The following is a 22,532-nucleotide window of genomic DNA, read 5'->3' on the forward strand; positions in this document are numbered from 1 at the left end:
CAAGTGGCCTATGAATCACATGAATGACAGAGACTTACCCATTACCTAGACTGTGGCCCTAGGCTCCGGTGGTCTTAATGGCATCATTGGGGGCAGTGGTTGTCTTTAGCTGTCATACAGGACAGCATCAGGCTTTGGCTGCCAGGCCCAGGTCTGAGAGATTTCCCTGTAGGGGAGGAACCTGGGGGACTGTCCTTACTTTGACAAGGCAGAGTAGGGCAGTCAACCCAAGCCTCTCTAATTTTCTTAGCCCCCAGTATCACCAGGGCATCCTCAGGGTCCCAAGGCAAGTCAAAAAAACAAAGAACTGAGCCGGGCATTGGTGGCGCACGCCTTTAATCCCAGCACTTGGGAGGCAGAGTCAGGCGGATCTCTGTGAGTTCGAGGCCAGCCTGGGCTACCAAGTGAGCTCCAGGAAAGGCGCAAAGCTACACAGAGAAACCCTGTCTCGAAAAACCAAAAAAAAAAAAACAAAGAACTGGTAGCTCTGGCTGAACTTCCAATTAACCAGAAATAACCAGCGGACCATGGGGACATCTCCTTTCACCCTGCACACAGAAATGACAGGCCTAATTTGAACCCCCACATCCCCAGATCAATTGGGATTCCACAGGACCAGAACAGAACCAGAAACCAGGTGTCACAGAAAAATCAAAAAGTGTCCATAATTTACCAGAGGAGGCCTCCACAGAAAAGGGGAGGAAAGTGCTTGCTGTTTTCCCTTTTCCTTTTCTTTCTTTTTTTTTTTAATGCCATTTTCTCAGGCAGTTGGAAGAACTGAAGGTGTGCCTAAGGGTCTTGGAATATCTCCCAAGGAGCACACATACCAGGGAATAGCTCTTCAGTCCTGGAGGGCCAGAAGGAAGGGCACACACACACACACACACACACACTTCTGAATTTCTTAACTTGGGTTGGGGTCTTGATCTCACTGGGGAATTCCAAATGTTAACCCCAAAGACGGGAGGAGAAATAACCACAGAGCCTTTGGTCAGCAGTGCAAACCAGGAACCACCACCATACAGACTATTCTATAGTCTCAAGTACAACCTTCAGTTGAGGCTGAGGAATAAGGCCACAACATGCCAAAGAAACTGTACAGAAACCACCCCTTGCCAAAGGCAGGAATGATGCAGACATCACGCCTTCAAATGCAAACCCCTTAAGCTCAGACTATTTCAGCAGTGTCTGGCTTGGAGTGAGTTTTGTTTGGGATGTAAAAATATCCCATATGTGTTTGAACACCTGGTCCCCAGCTGCCAGTGCTGTTTTGGGGATGTTATAGAACCTTTAGGGGGTAAGGCCTAACTAGAAGCAGGCCATGGGGAGGGGCAGGAATTGAGGTTTATACCCCAACCCCACTTCATCTCTTCTACTTTAGAAATGAGCAGCCTCATACTCCTACCACAGCAACTAAAAGCTGTGCCTGAGCCCAGCGTTCAGTACCTTGATAGCAAGCCACAAGTCAAAATAAACCGTACCTTGCTTAAATTGTATTTAGTCACAGCAGTGGGGACTGTAGTCAATAGAAATCATCCTAGAGAAACCCACCATTGACAGCTCCGACCCGAGATCTGCTTCATAAACTACATCAGCAAGCTTCCCTGGTTTCTAAACTCCAAGCCCAGCCTCCCACCTAAAACCACCTTGCCAAACTAATCAAAAAAGAAAAACGAAGTTGCCTCAATATTTCAGCATCTGTGTTCCTAGTTGAGTGCCCCTCACTTGGCAATATTCTGATGAACCAACCATCTTGCTCTTCCAGATATCGAAGCCGATTTTTTTTGTGGATCCTCTGACTACAGCCACGTAGGAGAAAGTGGATTAGAGAGAGAGAGAGAGAGAGAGAGAGAGAGAGAGAGAGAGAGAGAGAGAGACAGAGACAGAGACAGAGACAGAGAGACAGAGAGAGAGAGACAGAGAGAGAGAGAGAGGAGAGACTGCTTCCTGTCCCCTAGAATGTCTAGCACATGATAGACATGAATCCTGGACTTGAGAAAAATAAGACACAAATACTAAATGAGGTTTTACTGAGGCAAAAATGCCTGCCATTGACCATCCACATCCATGATTACAAATAGGTTAAAGCTCTAAACACAGGGAAACATGGATGAAGGATCTTCAATGGCTGCAATGGCTTCAATGCAGAGTCAGGGGCGGCTCATACAAGAAGTTTAGTGATATGGGTGATGTTTTTTCTCCTCAACCTCTCAAGTAAATTACCCATAGAAATTTTTCCTGATAAAGTGGTAATATAAAGAATAACATCACTGATAATCCCACAGGCTCAAAGTTCTCTATGGGGCAGGACTGGCAAGGGCCAGGCTCTGGAAGGCCCTTTGCTAGCCCTCGGATAGACTACCCTGTCTTCTGTGTGGGAAGAAGCCTGCTGCGCTCCTCCGCTCTGAGGACAGTGCAGCTTTCCAATAGTCATTGTCACCACCACATGTGGGAGGGATGACAGGAGTAAGACATTCCACATGCAGGGGAGCAGGCCGAGCCTCTCACCAGCCATAGTGGCAAAACAGAAGTCTCTAGTGGGCGACCAGGAAGGGGTTTTGTCTGCCCTAGCGAAACTGCTCTCCACTCTGTATCAGGAGGAAATGAAGCAGAGTGTGAGGAAGAACGCCTGCTTGGGCGGCAGCCGCAACAGACTCAGTGGAAGGAAGCCTTAGGGGAAAGAAGTAGTCTTCATGGGAACACTGAGTGGCCGTTAAGCATAAAGAAAATGGCTTTAAATGAAGCCAATAGTCCAATGATGGAACATTATTCCAGCATGGACACATTTCTAATTAAAACCATCACATTTTCACCTCTGCTTCTAAAACATGAACTGAGTCAATGCCTTCCTTATCGTATTTGTTTGCATGATAACTAAGCTGTGACTTGCATTTGCATTCTCCAGGTAATCTTTCCCATGCCTCCTAACTGCCCCTGGACATAGGGAGTTTCTTCTGGGCATCTTTGCCTTTTTTTGGTTCCATTTTTTTAACTAGAGGAGTACTTACTCCATCAGTAGAAAAGACCTTCGAGGAAGATTCCTTGTGTTCTCCCAAAGACACTAAAGAGCTAAAGCCAAAGTTTAGGCATGCCTGAAGGATCCGGTGGCCAATGATAGCCACTAAGTGATTTACAAGTGTGATGTAGTCTGTTCTCAGGTTGCATACCACCTATGGCCACGGCACCAATGTTTTGACTAAGAACTCTGCACATGTGTGGCACTCTGAAGGCCTGGGCATCTCCTAGTAGAGAGTTTGAGGTTTAATCAAAACCTGGAGACCTTGAATTCCTCAGCAAGCAAAAGGAGAACCTGGTCAATGGCTACAGCATTCCTACTTTATCATTCCAGTACAATGTCCACCAGGGTGTATGCTGTGAGCTCTGTGAAGCAGGAGACCCGCCCACTCACTCTTACTTCTTCCTGGGTTCAGAAACACATGAAGGGATTTAAAGCCTATCATAGCGATTCAATTTTCTTGACTTCAGTCCTGTGATTAAACTAGGGCACCCTGACCAAGAGAGTTGGGAGCTACTTTCTCAGACCCAGGGACGATTTAGAACTGCTGCTCTCCCCCGAGGGGCTGACCAGCTGCTGTGTTATCGACCAAGTGACATGTTTGAACATGCTGAAATGCATCCCTGGAGATGAGGGAGGAAGAGCCAGGGGAGGAGCAAAGAAAGACTATTCCCCAATTTAAGAAAATACACTTAAAGAGATTCAAACAAAAGCAGTGATCAGCTGTGACTGTGAAGTCACTGGAGAGAAGCACAAAGATGCTCCTGCCGCACATGTCCTTTGACAAATAGAGAGCTTCAGGGGGTTCACGATTATTCAGATAAGGAAATCACAGTTCAAGCCAAAGCTTTACATTATATGTTCCAGGCAGCTCTGCACCTGCCTCCACATCAAAAAACACTCTTTACAAAGAGAGGGTTCTCTGATTTTCTCACCCTTTTGTGGTCCCTTCCTTGTTTGCTATTAAGATACAAGTACTGATAACTGCTTCAGCAGCTAGAGACATACAAAAAAAATGGCATGGGCCATAATATAAAAGGCACATGTCAAATAAGGGAAACACATTAAAACTGGAAACTAGTTAACCCTAAAAACGTCAAGCAAATATTTTGCTATCTTCTGGACAATACTGTAGATGGCATCTCTAGTTTTCTGCATCACTATATTGATTTAAAAATCATATAGTTATCAAAATTGGAGGTTTCAAAGCTAATTCCAAGATATAAACAGGGAAGACAAGGTACAAACCATAGGATATTGTGGCTTTGAAAATGAGTATTGTATAAAAAGCAAGTATAACAAGAACAAAAGCCAGAGTTTTTTTACTACACTCTGTTTTTACAATTTTATTCTAGGATTTTTGCAGAAATGGAGATATAGATCCCAGGGGGCTGACTGATGAGCTAAGCTGCCTGGGTCAAGGCTCTTCCACTGACTGACTGACTGACTGTCAGTCTATTGTTTCACTTCTGCAAAGTTGTCCCCCACCCACCTACCCGATATGTGACACAGAATAAAAACAGTTGTGCCCTGTAATGCTCAAATGTAAATGATTTAGCTCAGCATCTGGCACACGCTAAGTCAATGAGTGTAGCCAATGATATTGAAAGAAAGATGAAGTGACACCATTCTGTGTGAAATGAGCCATTCAAATCCAAGATTTTTCTAAGAAAAAGGAAAGGGGACTAATTTGGAGAGCTCTCTTGCTACCTAAGCAATGGTACAGGCTTCTTTGAATGTGGCTTCAATTAGTGAGGAATGCAAGTTGCAAACTCCAACTCTAGATTGTAAAGTACACTTGATACATCAAAAAAATTAAAAATGGAATTATAGAAACTATGGAAAAGCTTACCTTAAGCCAAAGAAAGGAAGAAATGGCAGAAAGGAGAAATAAAGGACAGAGATAAATAAGTTAAAAGGAACAGAATAGTCTATTTTAGTTGTCATATGACTAAATGCCAATGGTTTAAATATGCCAATTAAAAGACAGTTACTATCAAAGTGGATTTAAAAAAAAAAGGTTCAATGACCTGAAAAGGTCCACTTTAGGTGGCTCCCACTTTTGAGAAGCCCACACCCATGTCTTAACTGTGTACTATCCTATTCCTAAGTACCTCTCTCTCTCTCCCTTAACAACTATTCTTAAATCTATAATATAATACATAAACTCTAACTTTGTTTCAAAAAAAAAAAAAAGATGCTGGGAAGATGGCTCTGTTGGTAGAACACTCACTACATAAGTGTGAGGCCCCGAATTGGGTCCCCAACAAAGCACCTATGTGAAAAAGCCAAGCATGATGGGCAGGCTTATAACCCCAGCACCAGGAAAGCTGTGATCAAAGGATCACGGGCACTTGCTGGTACCAGTCTAATGGAATCAGTGCGCTCCAGTTTTAGTGAGAGACTGTCTTTAAAAAATAACTACAATAAGGTGGAAAGCAATTGAGAAAGACACCCAATGTCAACCTCTGGCCTCCACATGTGCGTGTGCACATGCACACACACACATACACTAAAGTCTACTTTAACAAGGACTAGAAATGTTAAAGCTAAAACAAAGAGATCTACCACAATTACACTGCTCAAGAGATGGCTGGAATAGCTAAATTAACTTCAGACAAAGCTGGCTTCAAAGCTAGGAAAGCTGTCAGGGACAAAGTGGAGCATTATATGATAATAAAAATCATAGTTCTCCAACAAGACATAAACAATCTTTATGTTGAACAGAATTTGCCTGCACAATACAATACAAAAATTCAGCCTAGTAGATAGCTGTTGGGCATTATGGTGCACACCTGTAATCCCAGCATGCAGGAAGGTAAGGGAGGAGGATCTTGAGTTTGAGGCCAGCCTGCGCTACATAGTGAGTTCCGGGTTAGCCTGGGCTACATAGCAAGACCCTGTCTCAAAAACTAAATAAAAAGTAGGTATACCAGAAGACATGGATGAACCCATTCTTACAGTGGGAAACATCAATAGTATTCACACTACTAAATGAATGTAACCATCAGAGAATGAGTAAAGATGCAGAGAAATTAAACTGCACTTTCAATCAACTGGATCCAGTTGATATTACAGAAAGGTTTATCAACAGAGGACGCAATGTTCTTAAACTCAGAAGGAATATTCACCAAGCTACTGAGCTAGGCCACTTTCTGAACTATAAAACATACCTTAATGAAGTTAAAAGTCAGAAATCATATGTCTGCCCACAGACTATAGAGTTACTATAATGATCAAGAACAGAAATGTAGCTGGAAGACTCCAAAATATTTGAAGACAAGAGTCTGAATTCTGAATAATATATGGCACAGGGCTGAGATGTAGCTCAGTGGTAGATTGCCTGTCTAGCATGTGTAAGGCTCTGGGTCTGATCCCCAGTACTACACACATGGAAATTATAATATATGGGTTGAAATATAAGTCCCAAAAGAGTGTTTTATATTTTCAACAAACTGAAAACACAATTATAAAATTATAGGCTACAGTGGTGCCAAGCATACATTCAATGCATATGTTGTAAGGAAGAACAAAAATCAGCAGTTTCATTCTTCCAAACCTAGCAGAGGAAATCCAAGTCAGAGCAGAAATTAATGAAGTTGGATAGCATAAACCAGTACCCAAAAAGATGAACATAAAAACCTGAGTTTTTAATAATCAATTTTGAAATCGATAAACCTCTCTTGAGGTAACTTAAGATATAAATTGCTGATATCAGAAATGAATGAGTAGATATCACTACTGATCCTATCAACATTAAAAAGAAAATAAAGGACTAGAATTGTAACTCAAAAGCAGAGCACTCAATTTGGATGTGTGAGGCCCTGCTGGATTCAATCTCCAGCACTACAAAGAGAGAAAAAAAAAGGGTGAATAAAGGAATGAACAAGTCTATACCTACAAATTTGATGACCTAAGAGAAATAGACCAGTTCCTTGAAGAACACAATCTAGAGAGATCCATAAATGTAAAAGATAGGTCCCTTATCAATTAAATAAGTAGAATCAATAATTAATAGGCCCTTTAAAGCAGAAAGCACCCATAACGCACTGGTGAATTCTTCCAAAAATTTAAGGGAAAAAAATGACACCAATTTTTCATAATTCCTTCAGTAAATAGAAGCAAAGGGACTCCTTATGAACTCAAAGTGGGAAGCCATCATTACCTAATACCCAGACAGCCAAAGACATGGCAAGACAGGGAAAATAGAAGTATTTTGTATGAACAAAACATTGGCAGCAGAACAATCAAGCAGGAATCAAACAACATGAAACAGCCAACCACAAGTACAGAACAACAGACCACCTGAAAGAAGGTGAGGATGAGCCCTGGGGATGCAAATCCAGAGAAAGTAGCACTGAGTGGCAGGTCTGACCATGGGAGGTAGCAATGTTTGCCAAGAAGCACAAGAAAACCATCACCCATACAAGAAAGCAGGATAAGTAGGAATGTCAGCAATGTCCATTGATTACATGCTGTATAAGAAGGTCAGAACTAAACACTGAAGAACTTCAGCCTTCTGAGCAACACCCTGTGCATAGGATATCCCAGAGACCTAGAACCATTGGCCTCAACTCCAGAGAAAGCTGACAGATGGCCGCAGGGCCACAAAACACCACACTAATAAGAGTACAAAAATAATTGCTCAAATAAAATCAACAGGCTGTGGAGAGAAAAAAAAAAAGAAGAATGTGGGATCCCACAGAGGCTTCCTAGTGAGAACTTACTCAGGGTCAGAATTTCTGGGCTTGCTTTACCCAGCAGGGCTGCATAAGGAGATGATTTGGCCACAGGCATGTTTGCCAGGTGTTTGGAAGGATCTACACTTGGCTGCACAGTGTACTTTGATCTTGTAAAGGGGAGGTCTTTTGCCTCTCCCCTTGACACATTATAAAAAGCCCTTTTCAATAAAGGGCAAGGCTGGTGGGTATTGACCCAGGCCCTCCCGAAGCTATCCCGTGTTTCTGTCTGTCTTCTCATTGGCTAGGTCTCTCTCTATATATATATCATTTTTTTAGTTCCTCTCTCCTCCACCTAAGAACCCTTCAAAAGGTGGGAACAGGTAGACTGGACTCCCACAGTCCACCACGATGGTACCCTGAACATGGGACCTAGGTACAGAGGACAAAGAGAAGGAACGCTGCAGAGCAGGGGGCATGCCCGGTAATTAATCAAAGGCGGTGATGATATTCTAATCTTTGGGAATAAAATTGTAAATATAAAGCAGAGTAGTTAAAGTTGGGCTGCAGCAAGTATTTTCTCTCCATTTAAAGTTGTGAAAAAAGTTTTGGTGAAGGTTTAACTTAGAGTAGTTTTTCCCCAAACACGGACAGGACCTGGGATGCAGAAACAGCATCCAGGATGGAACAGACACTGCTAACCTGGCCGTCCAAGAACAAAAAGCTGCTTCAGAGACTGCCAGCTTCAGAAGCCCCCACCACAAGCAGTAGCAGCTAGGCATTGGCAGCTGAGACGGGTGGGTTATCATCAAGTTCACAGGCAGCAGATTATGAGAGCCAACACAAACAGCAGGGTTCTGCACGCTTTCTGCCGCGGCTGAGCTGTGGTGAGGAGAATGCAGTCAGCTAGCCGGAGGACATGGCTTGAGGCTACATGCAACCTTGACAAGCTGAGATGCCTTGGTGTGAGAGGGGCGAATGGCAGGCAGTGGTGGTAGCTTGGAGTGTAGCAAAAACTTCAGACCCCAGGGGCCAGAGCACGTCTGTTGCCTGGAGCCAGAGTTCCTGGTGGCCAGAGGCTAGCAAAGATGCTGTGGGAGAGGCTAACAGTGAGCAGCAGTGAAGAGCAGAAGCCCTGTGGAGAGACTGCTGCCTCAGGCAGGGCAGATGAGCAACTGAGACATGTCCCTGCATGGAAAGGCAGGTATGAGAACTGCTGAGGTAAGGCAGAGCTGTACTCCATGCTGAACTGGTGGAGATGTGCTGGAAGCCAGGAGCAGCCCAAGCTCCCAGCGGCAGGATGATGGAATTGCACTGGAGGCGGCATTGGGCTGTGCAAGCAGAGCAGCATGCAGAGAAGGACTCCCAGTGGAGCAGGTAATGGAGCTGGTGTGAAGCAGCCACCACTGGTCTCAGCTGGATTTCCTCCCAGACCAGTGCTGCTGAATGAGAACCATAGGCTCATAGCAATGGGGCAGCATTCAGCCATGCAGTGTGAGATTCAAGAGAGCCCCCTGGGCCTCAGGACACAGTTGTCCTGGGCAGATAGGTGGTTACAGGAGGCATAGACAAACCAGGACTGTGGAAGCTGAGTGGAGCCAGCAACCAAAACTGCACAGTTTGTTTGCTGGTGGTTCATCCTGGCTGTACAAAGAGGTCTTCCTCGGCCAGCTAACAGCTTTTGCCCTAAAGCAGTTTTCACCTAAGGGAAAGCTAACTGAAAGTGCCTCTGTAGCTGAGACCGAGGCTTCAGAGATGCTTGTTTGAATTGGGTTGCAGGCAAGGGAACTGCAAAATTTTTTGGTTATGGGACTCCTCATATTTTCAGAGCTGTTTACTTCAAACTCATTACCACTTAGACTGCTATACAGGGACTTCGGGGCAGCTGACAAGCCAGGCCCTGATTTCAAGCACTCAGAGGAACTTTAAGACTGGTACTGGAACTGTCTTTTTGAACTTTTCAGACTTAAGAAATGGGATGGACAGGAGTGATTCAATTGCAATGGAAAATTTTGACTTTATTTATACATATAGATTCTATCAACTGTGATGACTTATGAATTGTTTTGTGTATGCATATATGTTTTATTAACTGTGGTGATTTATGAACTATTTTGTATAAAAAAAATGAACTGTCTGTTTTGTGTACAAAATGGAGAAATTTGTTTTTTCTACCCAGACTCAAGATGTAGCTTTAAAACAATTACAAAGAAAAGGTGAAGTTAATATTCCTCAGTCCAAAAAAAAAATATTTCCTTGTCCTTTGAGTTGATTAATGTTAACTTGTGTTAACGTACCCTATGTTTTGTTACTAAAAAATGCAAAAAGTTCTATTAAGAAATTGCATTTGGATATTTGCTAAAGTTTGTAAAGTGTAAATAGTTCTATTGAGAGTTTGCTTTTAGATGTAAGTTTGTGAGAATTGTAATTGTGTATAGTAATATTCATTCTAGAATTATGTTAACCTGTTAATGTTAATGGTGATGCTAAGGAGTCTTTAGATTTGATGTGGTTGCATCAGGAGTTTATTGATTTAAAAAAGAGCTTGGTGCAGCTAAGACTGCTATAGACATCTTAGACCCATTCAAAAAGGCCATTCTATCTTTACCATCCTCTACTCCTTTACTGGGAGGTGTGGTAGCCACAGGGAGCAGGAGCATTGCTGTAGTAATTCCAGCTATTTCAGCTACTTGCAAGCTCTTAGTGGAAAAGCTGATTCAAAGCTGCATGAAGTTAAGCTTTGTACCCTCATTTGAGATTTATATTATTAAGAAGGGGGACCTGCAGGATCCCACAGAGGCTTCCTAGTGAGAACTTACTCAGGGTCAGAAAATCTGGGATTGCTTTACCCAGCAGGGCTGCATAAGATGATGATTTAGGTCTACACTTGGCTGTACAGTGTGCTTTGATCTTACAAGTGGAGGTCCTTTGCCTCTCCCCTTAGCAAATTGTAAAAGTCCTTTTCAATAAAGGACAAGGCTGGTGGGTATTGGCTCAGGCCCTCCCAAAGCTATCCTGTGTTTCTGTCTTTCTTCTCATTGGCTAGATCTATCACTTCTTAATTCATCTCTCTTCTACCTAAAAACCCTTCAAAAGGTGGGAGCAGGTCAGAGCTGGACTTACACAGTCTCCCGCAGAAGAAGAAAGAAATCAGCTCCATCAAAACTGACACAACATGGCCAAGGGCCATTGACTCTGATAAGAATAGTGAGTGTGCACAGAAAAAAATGGTTAAATGACCCAGAAAAAAAAGTAGAAATCACAGGATTTCAAAATTTTACACACACATCCAAACCCAAAGATATTTTCAAGGGGATTAATCAAGAATAATCATTTATCTAGGTTTTAAACAAACAAACAAAAACAAAACACCAGACTCTACAAGAAAATGTGATAATACAAAATACTCAGAACTGTAGTTCCAAATTTTGCAAGTTTTCTGGCTGTCCAGACTATCAGTCCAAAGGAAGGAAAGGCCTCCTTTAAGTTATATATGTAAGTTCTCAAATATTTTACCTACTGTGAACCAATTATCACAAAACTATAGAACAGGATTTCCTTTGTACAATGGAGGAAGGACACCAAGAGAAAGATGGTTCAGGTCATCAGTGAACAGGGGATGAAAACGTGAGACATGTAATAGAAATTCCAAGGCTAAGGATGAATACTGTCCAGCTGGCCTAGGAAACTGTGTTCATCTTGAACTAAGATAGAGGACATAACAGGTGTGGGGGAGCCATCTGATAGCCAGGTGTATTTGTCCCATACTGAGAAGTTTACAATTCTATACTAGCATTTCAAGGAAGAAAGTTATTGAAGATATGTTGAAATACAAATGGAAGTTGAGGCAATTTACTCTAAAAAATATTGAAAAGAATAACATCATAAAATAAAATCCTGTAAGAGATGACAATGTCTCTAATGCTTATTATAGCATTATAGACTCCATATTCTTTTTAAAAATAAAAAACATTTCTATTTATAGACTCCATATTCTTTTAAAAATAAAATAGAAAACATTTCAAAAGGAATATAAAATAAGTACCAAAAAAGGAGTCCAAATATAAAGATGACTTGAACCCTGAAAGAAGCCAAACATGCAGGGTAAGATCCGTATTTCCATGACTCGTTACCAGTGTGCACACAGGTCCATCCAACACAAAGAAGCTAAACCTCAAGCAAAAAGCCACAGTATCATAGGCTCTAAATCCTAGAAGATGAAGATTAATACTGTACACTAGTGGGAAAGGAAATCCATGAGGAAGACAAGCAATTCCAAAAGAAGAGTCCAAATAGCCCCCTCGACTGTCTTAGGTCCTTGCCAAGCAAGCAAGAGCAGAGTGTGCACAGACAGGAAACCTGTAGCTTCCAAAAGGCAATGTTCAAGAGGCTGAGATAAGCTGCACAGGGACAGCATGTGTGTGCAAAGAAAGCACCCAACTGCACATCAAAGGCAGAAAGATGAACTTGGATCCCTCTTTCATACAATATGCAAAAATCAACACCAACTGGGCATTAATCCTTCCCAAAGATCCACCTAAATGGAAGATCTAAACATGAGACACCCTGAAAAGCCAACAGAACAGCAAAACTCAGCAACTTCTGGTACAGTATCCAAAGCACACATGACAGGGGGGCGGGGACAGACTGAATTTTATCAGTACACAAAAATCAAAGCTTAAAATGAAAAGTATAGTCGGGGGGCAGAGACCGAACAAGCATTTATCTAACAAGGTGCTTGTGTCCAGAATATTTTAAAGAATTCATACAACTTATTAACAACCCCATTTTTAAATAGCCAAAGTGTCTGAATGAACATATCTCCTAAGAAGATCTGCGAATGGCCAATGAGCACACCCAATGGTGTTCAGCACCATTAGCAACAGGAGACAAAGACAAAAACATAGTGTGGTGCCCTCTGCACACTCGATGGAATAGCTCCATTCAAATCAAGGTGAATGCCAAGCAAATTGTAGAAAATTGAAATCCATATACATTCATAGTGGGAATGCAACACAGAAAACAGCTTGGTGCTTCCTCATAATGTGCAACCCAACTTCCATAGGGCCCACCACCTTCATTCTTAGAGAAGGACTCAGGAAAAGTGAAAACCTTTTATCCCCCTAAAAAAGTATGCATGGATGGCCCCAGTTTTGGCCTATGACACTTCCTCCCTGTTGCATCCTTTCCAAACACCCGTAACCTCAGTCCGGGTTATGAACACAGCCAAGAGTTAAAGGGCAGTCTACAGGAAGCCTGGGCCAGTGTTCCTCAAGACTGACAATGTCTTTAAAAATAAAATAAAAACTGAGACGTGCCTACATTTACAGGGCCACAAGGGATATGACAAGTAAATGTACTTTGGTGCCATGCATGGAATACTGAAACAGAAAAGGGACAAAGGGACATTAATAGAACACCCTAGTAATAGCTAAACAAAGCCTGTAATAGGCAGCAAGATACTCAGGTCAGAGTCTAAACTTTGGGAAATATGCCACAGGAATGTAAGACATTAACACTTGAGACAATGGGATGAAGGATGTATAGAAACTCTATGGGCTCTTTCAAACTTTTATGTAAGCCTAAGATTCTTCCAAAACTCAAGTTGGTTCCCCCCTCCCCTTAAGCAAGGTAACTAAATATAACCCTTTCCACAATATTGACTGCTGGAAGTCAGTGGTACAACCTGTCCAAAATTCTTATCCTTCCATCTTAGAATACTACTCCAGAATATACATGAATTCAACTATGAAAGCCTCAAGGTACTGTTTCATGTATTTTTTTGATAAAACTACTCGACTGTAAGATATGCTTCAGAGAAGTGAAGTAAACCAGGAAGAGACCTCTGCACAGTGCCATCACTTTTACTCTTGTGGCTTAGAGTAATTAAGCTTAATTAGTAATTAGAGTGATTAGGCTTAATTCCAGGATTAGACTGGAAATGCCCATTTGGAGAGTCCAGCACAGTTTTTCCACCTAAGAAATGAAGAAGGAAGACAGAGCAGAGCGGAAAATAAGAGGGCGAGAAAGTAAACACTTCCATGTCACCCGACAGAGTGTGGGTAGCCTTGGTAAAATCTCCTGAGAAAAGATCACTTCAGAGTACCTGGATTGTATCCTCCTGGCCCCAGGAGGGTCAGTAAGACTTGCTATCTCTCAAGTTAAATTTCTGAGTCTTATGATCTAACTCAGGTACTTCAGTGGAGCAAGTCAATCGAATTCTTTGACAAGTAGCCGAGTGCCCCTTTTTGCATGTGTACATTTTTGTTTTAAGACATATTCTTTGAGGATATTATGTGATGTGTCCCAGTTTCCTAATCTTTTTTTTTTTTTTACAAACTCTAATATTTTCGTACCCCTCTTACACATCCCTCTAAGCCCCATCTGAGGGCTTCGGAACAACACCACAGTGACTGAGCAATTCACAACACCCACCCAGTATGCCAAACAGATACCAGCTGGCCGCAACTCCCGGCTCCTACAACAGCGCTTCAGGAAACAGTCCCAACATGCCTCCTACCATAGGGTAAACATCCAAAGGCTGTTGAAGTGAGTCGCAGGGAACATTGATAAGATTGCTTCCATTTGTAAATGACTTAGTCTTTCCTCACCAGCCACTTTCCATACCTTCCCACCAGTGCTCAGCACTGTCTACTTCTCTGTCCATGCCAGCATTGGGAGTAAATAATTCTTTCTCCTTCACTCCAGTTCCTCTTATTACCATTAATCAGGACTTTTAATTATAAAAGTCAATTAGTAATTGACCAGGATTGAAGAAGAGGGTCCAAAAAATAACCCCACAAAAAAAATATTTTCAAAAGATTCATATGGAACTTCTATAGCTGAAAATTGATAATGTCTGAGGTTAAAACATCCTGGGTAGGAGATGGGGATGTAGCTCAGTTGGTAAAGTGTTTGGACAGCGTGTACAAAGCCCTAGGTTTGATTCCCAGTACCAGTACCAAGAAACAAGGCATGATGGTGCATGCCAGTAATCTCAGCACTTGGGAGGTAGAGGCAGAAGGATCGGAAGTTCAAGGTCATCCTCAGCCACATAGCAAGATTGAGGTCAGCCTTGAATACATGAGACCCTCTTTCAAAAGAAAACAAAAACAAAAAACACTGAGTTGCAATTATCTATCCCAGGAGAGTTTCCAGGCAGTTACACTGAGTGAAATGGCCAGTTCTCATGTACCATGGTGTGAATGTGTTGGCTGCACAAGCAAACCATTCTGAAAGGACAGAATTCCAGAACAGTGGTTTCTAGGGCTTGGGACTGGGAGATCTGAAGCCTCATAAGTAAAAACAAACAGAGCATAAGCAGCACTTGGGGGAGGCGTCTCTGAAGAACACCGGAGGCTCTGTCCCTGCCAGTGTCCTAGTTGCGGTGCCAGACGATCACCTACGAAGATGCTGCCCTTGGTGAGCACTGAACCAAGTATGGGAGTCATCAGCATTGATTCACAACATCATGTGGATCCGTGATCACCAATCACATTTTCAGCGCAAACAGAGACAGCCAATGCGGCATCACTACAAACAACATCAGTGGGCTTTAATAAATAACCAAAGCTATGAAAGCCGCAGAAAGAAAGAGACTGAAAAGTTAAGCAAAGGGCCAGTTAAGTCAGTATCAGAATGCCTAATAAGAATATCATGGGAGTCTCATCCCACATGCACACACAAATTAAGTCTTCTGTGGGACACACACACACACACACACACACATCTGAGGAAATAATGGCCAAAATGTTTTCCAATTTTCCTGAAAACTACTCTTAACTCACAGAGCTAAGAAACTCAATGAACCCACATCCCCAGCACCACATCACATTCAAATTTCTCAAAGCCGGTGACAGACAGTTAGTTCTAAAAGCAACCGGACTCATGAAGAGCTAAGTGCCAGGCCACTTCCCAGGACAATCTAAAAGGCAGTTGGATCAAGGTAGAGGGAGAAGATGCAGATGCAGTCCACCTCTCTCCAAGTGTCTTTCAAAAGCAAAGGCAAAAATGAAGATGCTTTAAGACATCCAACAGCTTAAAGAGACAAAAAAAAAAAAAACCCTGAGGGAATTGATCACCAGAGCAGTTTTATAGGAAAGACGATGCCTCCAGTTAGAGAGGCAAATGGCATGGGGAACCGGCTCTAATAAAGACCATAGTAAATTGTGAACTTGTAGCTTAACATGACATGATTTCTCAGATTTTTTTTCTAACTTCCTGGAAGATAACTGAGTATTTAAGGTAAAAAAATAATAATAATAATAATACTCATTGTAAAGCTTATGGCATTTCTAAACACCAAATCTACCATAATGGCACAAAAACTGAGGACAGAAAGCATCAGTGTGGAGTCGTAAAGTGCCTGCCCCAGCTGTTCATACACCACAGTCAACAAGTACAGACAGGGTGAATTCCAACAACAGACTTGTTTGCTCAAAATTCTGGAGGCTAGAAATCTACAGTCAGAGCGCTGGGGGGTTGGATTCTGCTGAGGGCCCTTCCTGGCTTTCAGGCAGCCAACTTCTCCCTGCATGGTGATCCTGTGACTTCTCCTGGGTGTACATGTAAAGTGAGAGAGCAAGCAAACTTTCTGGAGTCTTCTTTCACAGGGACACTAACCCTATCCTGATGGCCCCACCCTCATGAGTTCCTCTGTCTCAAAGTACTTCCCATCACATTTGTGGTTAGTGCTTTTAACCGCATGGACCAGGAGAGACACCATGTCCATAAGAGCTGCTGTTGGATGCATGATGTTTTCAATTTGTGTGAGGGGGAAGGGACCACAGCGAGAGCACTAACCAGAGTAAGGTTGATCAGACAGGACTGAAGATGGACGTTCTTTTATTGTTGTTGTTCTCTTTGGCTTTTTAATCCTCAGCTAAACTAAAGGAAGACCAAACGTGGGGAGAAGAGGAAATCTTAACTAGATGAGAAAAAAAAGACAATGGTGTGCTTAATCCTCAACACATCATCACATTAAACATAAGTAGTCTAAACATCCAATTGATTGTCAGCCGCTGTTGGAATAAGTAAGGGGAGAGTGGGCACAATGGTAAGTTCTGTCAGTCTGATAGGATTTGAAATCACTATGGAAACAAACATCTGAGTATGGATGTCAATGGGTTTTCAGAGTTAGTTATCTGAGCCAACAACACATCCACAGGCTTGGGGCCAGAATGGGAGAAGAACAAACAAAAGAAAATACTTGAACTTGCATTCCCAAAAAAAGAAAGAAAGAGGGATAGACAAAAATAAATACATAAAAAAAGATCATCTCACTAAAAATCAAGAGTAAAAATTAAAGAAACTGTAAGATACCATGTTATATCTCTAAGGAAAAAATTGACATTGAGCAATGAAAATTATTATAAGTAGTAGGGAATATAAGTTTGTGTCCATCTTGAAAAAAAATTTACATTTTTTTTCTAAAACTGAAAACCTATATGCTCTGAAATTCAATATTTCTCTGCTATCATATTTCTTGCCAAGTTCACCAAAAAAAAAAAAAAAAAAAAGGCATGTGTGATTTCCTGTTTGTCATAGTCAGGGGATTTGTAAGCAAAATATTGTCACAAAACATACATAGCAGTGACAAGGAGCAGTGGCCACTGGCATAAGTGTGAAGTCTCAAGAGTATTCATTAAAAAATGCTAACACTCAAAAATAAATAACATACTGTTGAGAGACACAAATACAAGCGGAAAAGCCAAGTGTGACATTAGCTACCTCTGGTGGCCTTGTCCCATCTGCTAGATTGGTGCCCATGTCATACCAGTTGTTAAATATTTTGAAGATTAACCCTCAAAACAAACAATCAAAAAACACAACAAAGGCTAAGGGAATATAACCACAAGATTCAATTCCTACCCATTTCAGGAATGAACAGCAAGCAAAAAGCTTAAACAGCTGAGGTTTTAGGTAATTTTCTGTTGTCATATGTGTTTGAGGCTACGTTTTTTCTTCCTGATGTGTGCACACCACACCATACAGCCCACAGGTTCCTGTGCTCTGCCATTCCTGTCACTGTGACATCCCATCCTGCAGTAAAGGATAGACCGTGGCTTTAGAAATGACAGTGTATGGTTTCCATGTGGAGCCAAGGTCATACAAGACAAAATCTCATTGCTGTGTTGTAAGGCACTCTGAGAAGCCCTGTGGAGAGATTCATAGCTCAGGGAACTAAGGATTCCCAGAACAGCTAGGGCTGTCTGGTTTCCAGATGTGAGGCATCTAGAAAATAGAGCTATGTGTCCAAAGTTGATGCCTTAAACTTCATGAAGTGTCCACAAACATACAGCACCAGACAGCCCAGAGTTCTCTAATTCCTGACCCACCTAGGACAAGGGAGATAGCACTGAACTTTGGGTAACTGTTGTCAAAATAAGAAACAAATTTCAGAAGTGGGATGCTACTGCCCAGGAAAACCTAGAGTGGGCGCTCCAGCGTGGACCTTAAGAGTCTCCCTGTGCTGAGGGCTTAGTCACCAATGTCTTGCACTATTGGGAAACACAAGTACAGCATCATGGAAGAAGTCAGACCACTGAGGAGCGTGCCACTGAAGGGGACATTGGAACTCAGACCTAACCCTTTCTCTTGCACCTCGTGGAGCAGCTCAACTCTGCCATGAGCGCCTTGTTCACGATGTTTTCTGCATTGCCACAGGCCACAAACGATGGAGCCAGCCAGCCACAGACTGGAGCTTCCGAAACTCAGAGCCAAAAATATATCTCCCCACCTTGCAGATTTAACACCTCAGGTGTTTTGTCGCAGTGACAGAAAGCTGGCCACACCTACACCCTATGGGTTGGACAGTGGGCGGAAGCTAGGCAGACCTCGAAGAGTAGCACTCACGGACTTTGAGGGAATTGTCAGCAAAACCTTAGTGACGAAAAGTCACCTGTAAGGGCACATGGGAGCCGAAGAGAGACTATTCAGGAGGCTGTGTCGTGGCAGAAACCTTAACAACGATGCCATGTCCAGGATGAAGAAAGCACAAAACACACCTAATGAACTGGACAGCCAGATTTTGGCCTCAGAACCACTGATATCTAACTGGTGGGGCAGAGACCAGCTGAAGGAAGAGCTACCAAAAGGATTCAGGGACAGTTATGTTTGAAAATCTCCACCCTCTCCAGATGTGCAAAGGAAATGGTGGAATGGTTTTTGAGCAAAGATCTTTCCGGGGGCCCACGGATAAGACTCAGCTCTGAAAAGTCACAGGTAGCACCTGCAAACCCCCTTCACCAGATCTCTGAGGACCTTGCAGCAAGCAGCAGGAAGCTCTGTGGATTGCAAAGGCGCTGCCAACCCTCCACCCGCCTCATCAGCAGTCTGGGGTGAGGAGAGGCTTATTTTGAAGAACTCCTAAACATGACATTTGTCCTACAGAACTAGCCCATTAAGCAGGAGATCCACAGGGCTGGGAGGGAATTTGACAGGAGTAGTCTGGAAAACCATGTGATGGACAAACAAAACCCACCAGTGAGAATCACGCAAAGATAAAGACCAGCGAGCGCAGTAAAAGAGACCGGGAGAGCTGCTTCTGTGTGACCCGGAGAGAAGTCTTCCTCAAGACACTATTTCAAATGTGGCCATGTGGACTTTGGAACTACCATAGCGCATGGGCTTCGGGTGACACTAGAAAAAGCCTGTGGCAATTACCTGTTGCATGTCCTCCACAAACACTCAGATGCGAGGAACTGGAACCCAGTAGCCTTAATCACATCCTATCACCCTAGAGTTGCCTGAATGAGGATTTTAGTGAGATGAAATTCATGGAGGGGGGAGAACTTGGGGTAGGGTGGGAGATACAAATTTGCCCATGGAAAGCACTAGGAGCTGGAAGGTGAGTTAAGGTACCAGTCCCCAATTTTCCTGGGTTCCTAGCATTCAGACCCTGTGGGCTTCTTCCACAGCATGGGGGTAGACAACAAACATTTCCACCTACTCTCATGCTTTCTTGAATTGCCCATTATTATTTATTCTCCTAAAAAAAAAAAAAAAAAAAAAAAGGAACTTGTCACCAATCTTCCAGTGACCCATGTTAGCAAGGAACTAACAGCACAAGAGGCAAGCACTCTTGCCAATGGCCAGCTGGTTTCAACTTTCCAGGTACATGAGACATTCTGACACTGTTTTGAACATCCACCAAATATATAGGGTTAGTTGTGCCATAACAGATGTGTGATCGAGTTTAGAATGTGGAACTGGGATCACCAAAGAACAAAAGTCTAAAACTGGAGATTTGACAATGGGCAGAAGCCAAGATGTCTCCCCTACACGCCCTACCCTCGGCCTTGGCCCTCAGCTCCACCCCCTCCTTCGCACTGGTACAAAGCCTTCCTCACAGTAGTGGGACCTGGACACATTCCATTACAAATCTTTTCCAGAAGGAGGCGTTGTGAGGCACAGGCTAGAAGGAAACCACTAAGGGATTTGTAGCTGAGGGCAGCTTAGGATTCTGAGCTAGCTGATCTTTTGACATAAGTGAAATCATAATGAATTCCTACTCAAAAAATCCTGTTTTAAACTTAAAAAGTATACAACTTCTCAGGGCAAGAGTAAGGGATCTGTCCTTTTCATGTTTTTTGTTTTGTTTTGTTTTTTTAAGATCATTTTTAAGGGTTGCTATGGAAATTTTCATGTGTGGTTCCCAAACAAAAACACTACTCTGGTGAGAGGAAAAATGAAAATATTACTCCATTCCTAATCATATATACTGTAATAAAATGGATTTATTCATAATTCCATTTTAGTAACTGTATATAAAGTGAAAAGGTTTTTTTTAATTTATTTTTAATTAAAATAAAATTACATCATTCTCCCCTTCTCCAAGCCTTCCCATGTTTCCTGCTCCCTCTCAAATTCATGACTTCTTTTTCTATAATTATTTTATATATATGAATAAATATATATAAATACAACCTACTGAGTCCATTTAATGCTGTGTGTGTGTGTGTGTGTGTGTGTGTGTGTGTGTGTGTGTGTGTGTGTTTAGGGCTAACCACTTGGGTTTCACAACCAATTAGGGGGTTATCCCTGAGGAAGACTAATTCTCCCTTTCCCAGCAGTTGTTAATGGTCTATCAGACAAAGCCCATTACAGAAAGCCACAAGTGGTCAAAATGCAGAGAACAGCTGATCTTGGTCGCCCAGCCCCAGCTTCGCCTCCAACACAATCCCTACACCTAAGGCTTGGGAAGTCAAGGAAGATCAAGAAGAAAGGTTGTAAGAGCCAGAGGACCAGGAAGGCTGTCGTGAGATTGTGTCTTTTAGATGCCACAGGGAAGTGGCGCCCATGGGATTTCAACAATAAGGTTGCCTAAACAAGGCCTAAACAATGACAGCACCAGCTGAAAAGGCTTGGTGTTTCCTCTACCCATCTACCCACCACAGTGACACTAACAACTCTACTTCAGGCCCTTTCCCAATCTTCACTTACACATTTTATTCTTTGTTCATTTGCTATTACATAGGACAGGATTTTGTTTTTTATGTCTCTCTTACATATCATCCACAGTCTTTGAGGGTTTCTTAGATAATTTATAATCAGAAGGATAAAGAAAACAAGGGGTTCTATCGTCTATACGATACACTTTTTTTTGAGCCTACCCCTCCCTGAGTAATGAGGGGATAAGGTTTGAATGTGACTTTTCACATTGCTACCACACTCAGTGAGTGAGATCTTTTGGATGAACTTACAGGAGTGAACATCTTCCAACTCCTCTGTTCTCCTTGGAGGGGCTGGGGGTGCGAGACCCTCATGGCACGAAAGACCAACTGACCTCTCCAATCTCCATGCCAGGGCAGATCCTGGGTGCACATGAGCTGATTCTCTTGATTAAGTGGTCTGGTCCCACCCCTACAAGCCTTCTCTAGGGGAGCCCAAAGGGCTCTGTCACCTACCCTTGCTGATATTGCTTCCTATCTCCTGTCTCCTTGTTATGGTCCAGCCCTCACCCCATCACTGATCCAGGGACCTAACATGGACACTTAGAAACTTCTGGGACAAGCTCTCAAGAAGACACAAGGGTCCACCCTGCATCCCAGCACTGGTTCCAACACATACCCAATGATGCTCAGCATGATGTAAACTTGTGTTACATTTCCCTTCATCCCTGTCCCTCTCATGGAAATTTCTAATAGCAAGGAGACCACCTCGCCTACAGTGGAGAGGTTTTAGCCAGCCTGTATTGAGCACACACACACACACACACACACACACACACACACACACACACACACACACACACACACCATGGCCTTCTGTGTTGAGTTATATAGAACAAAACAGAAAGTTATCTGGGACAGAACCCAAGGGAGCAACTAAGGCAGAAGAATCCTTAATGCTGCACATAAATACCCAAAGGCAGCGGACATAGAGACCAGGAGGATTGGGAAAGGGGAAAGGACATGTACACAGAAGGCATGAGCTGCCAACAGACCGCAGACCTCGGTCACATGCGGGTTGTGCGGAGCCTTGAATTGGGCCAGCTTCCAGAGTACACACAAGCTAGCTGTCCAGCTGCAGCACAGCATGGGGAGGGCCCCGTAGGGAAGGGAGGCTATGACACTGTTTTCAAGAAACTTGGCTGCCAAAGAGCACTGGTGAGGAAGAGATGAGATGCTGAGTGAGAATCGCAAATCCATCATTCAGAAAGAGGAGCTTGCCTTTCTGAATGGGGTGAATACTTAAGAGACTCAGTCTCGTATGTGACCCACAGTCTGAGTACATCTGCTCCCCACCCTCATAGCCCTTGTCTCCCTCTGTTCAAGAGGAGGGAGGCAGAATCACTAGCTCAGATTGTGGCAGCCACAGTGATAGAAGTAGGTAGC

Source organism: Peromyscus maniculatus, chromosome 19, assembly GCF_049852395.1.
Source record: "Peromyscus maniculatus bairdii isolate BWxNUB_F1_BW_parent chromosome 19, HU_Pman_BW_mat_3.1, whole genome shotgun sequence".
Taxonomy (NCBI): Eukaryota; Metazoa; Chordata; class Mammalia; order Rodentia; family Cricetidae; genus Peromyscus; species Peromyscus maniculatus.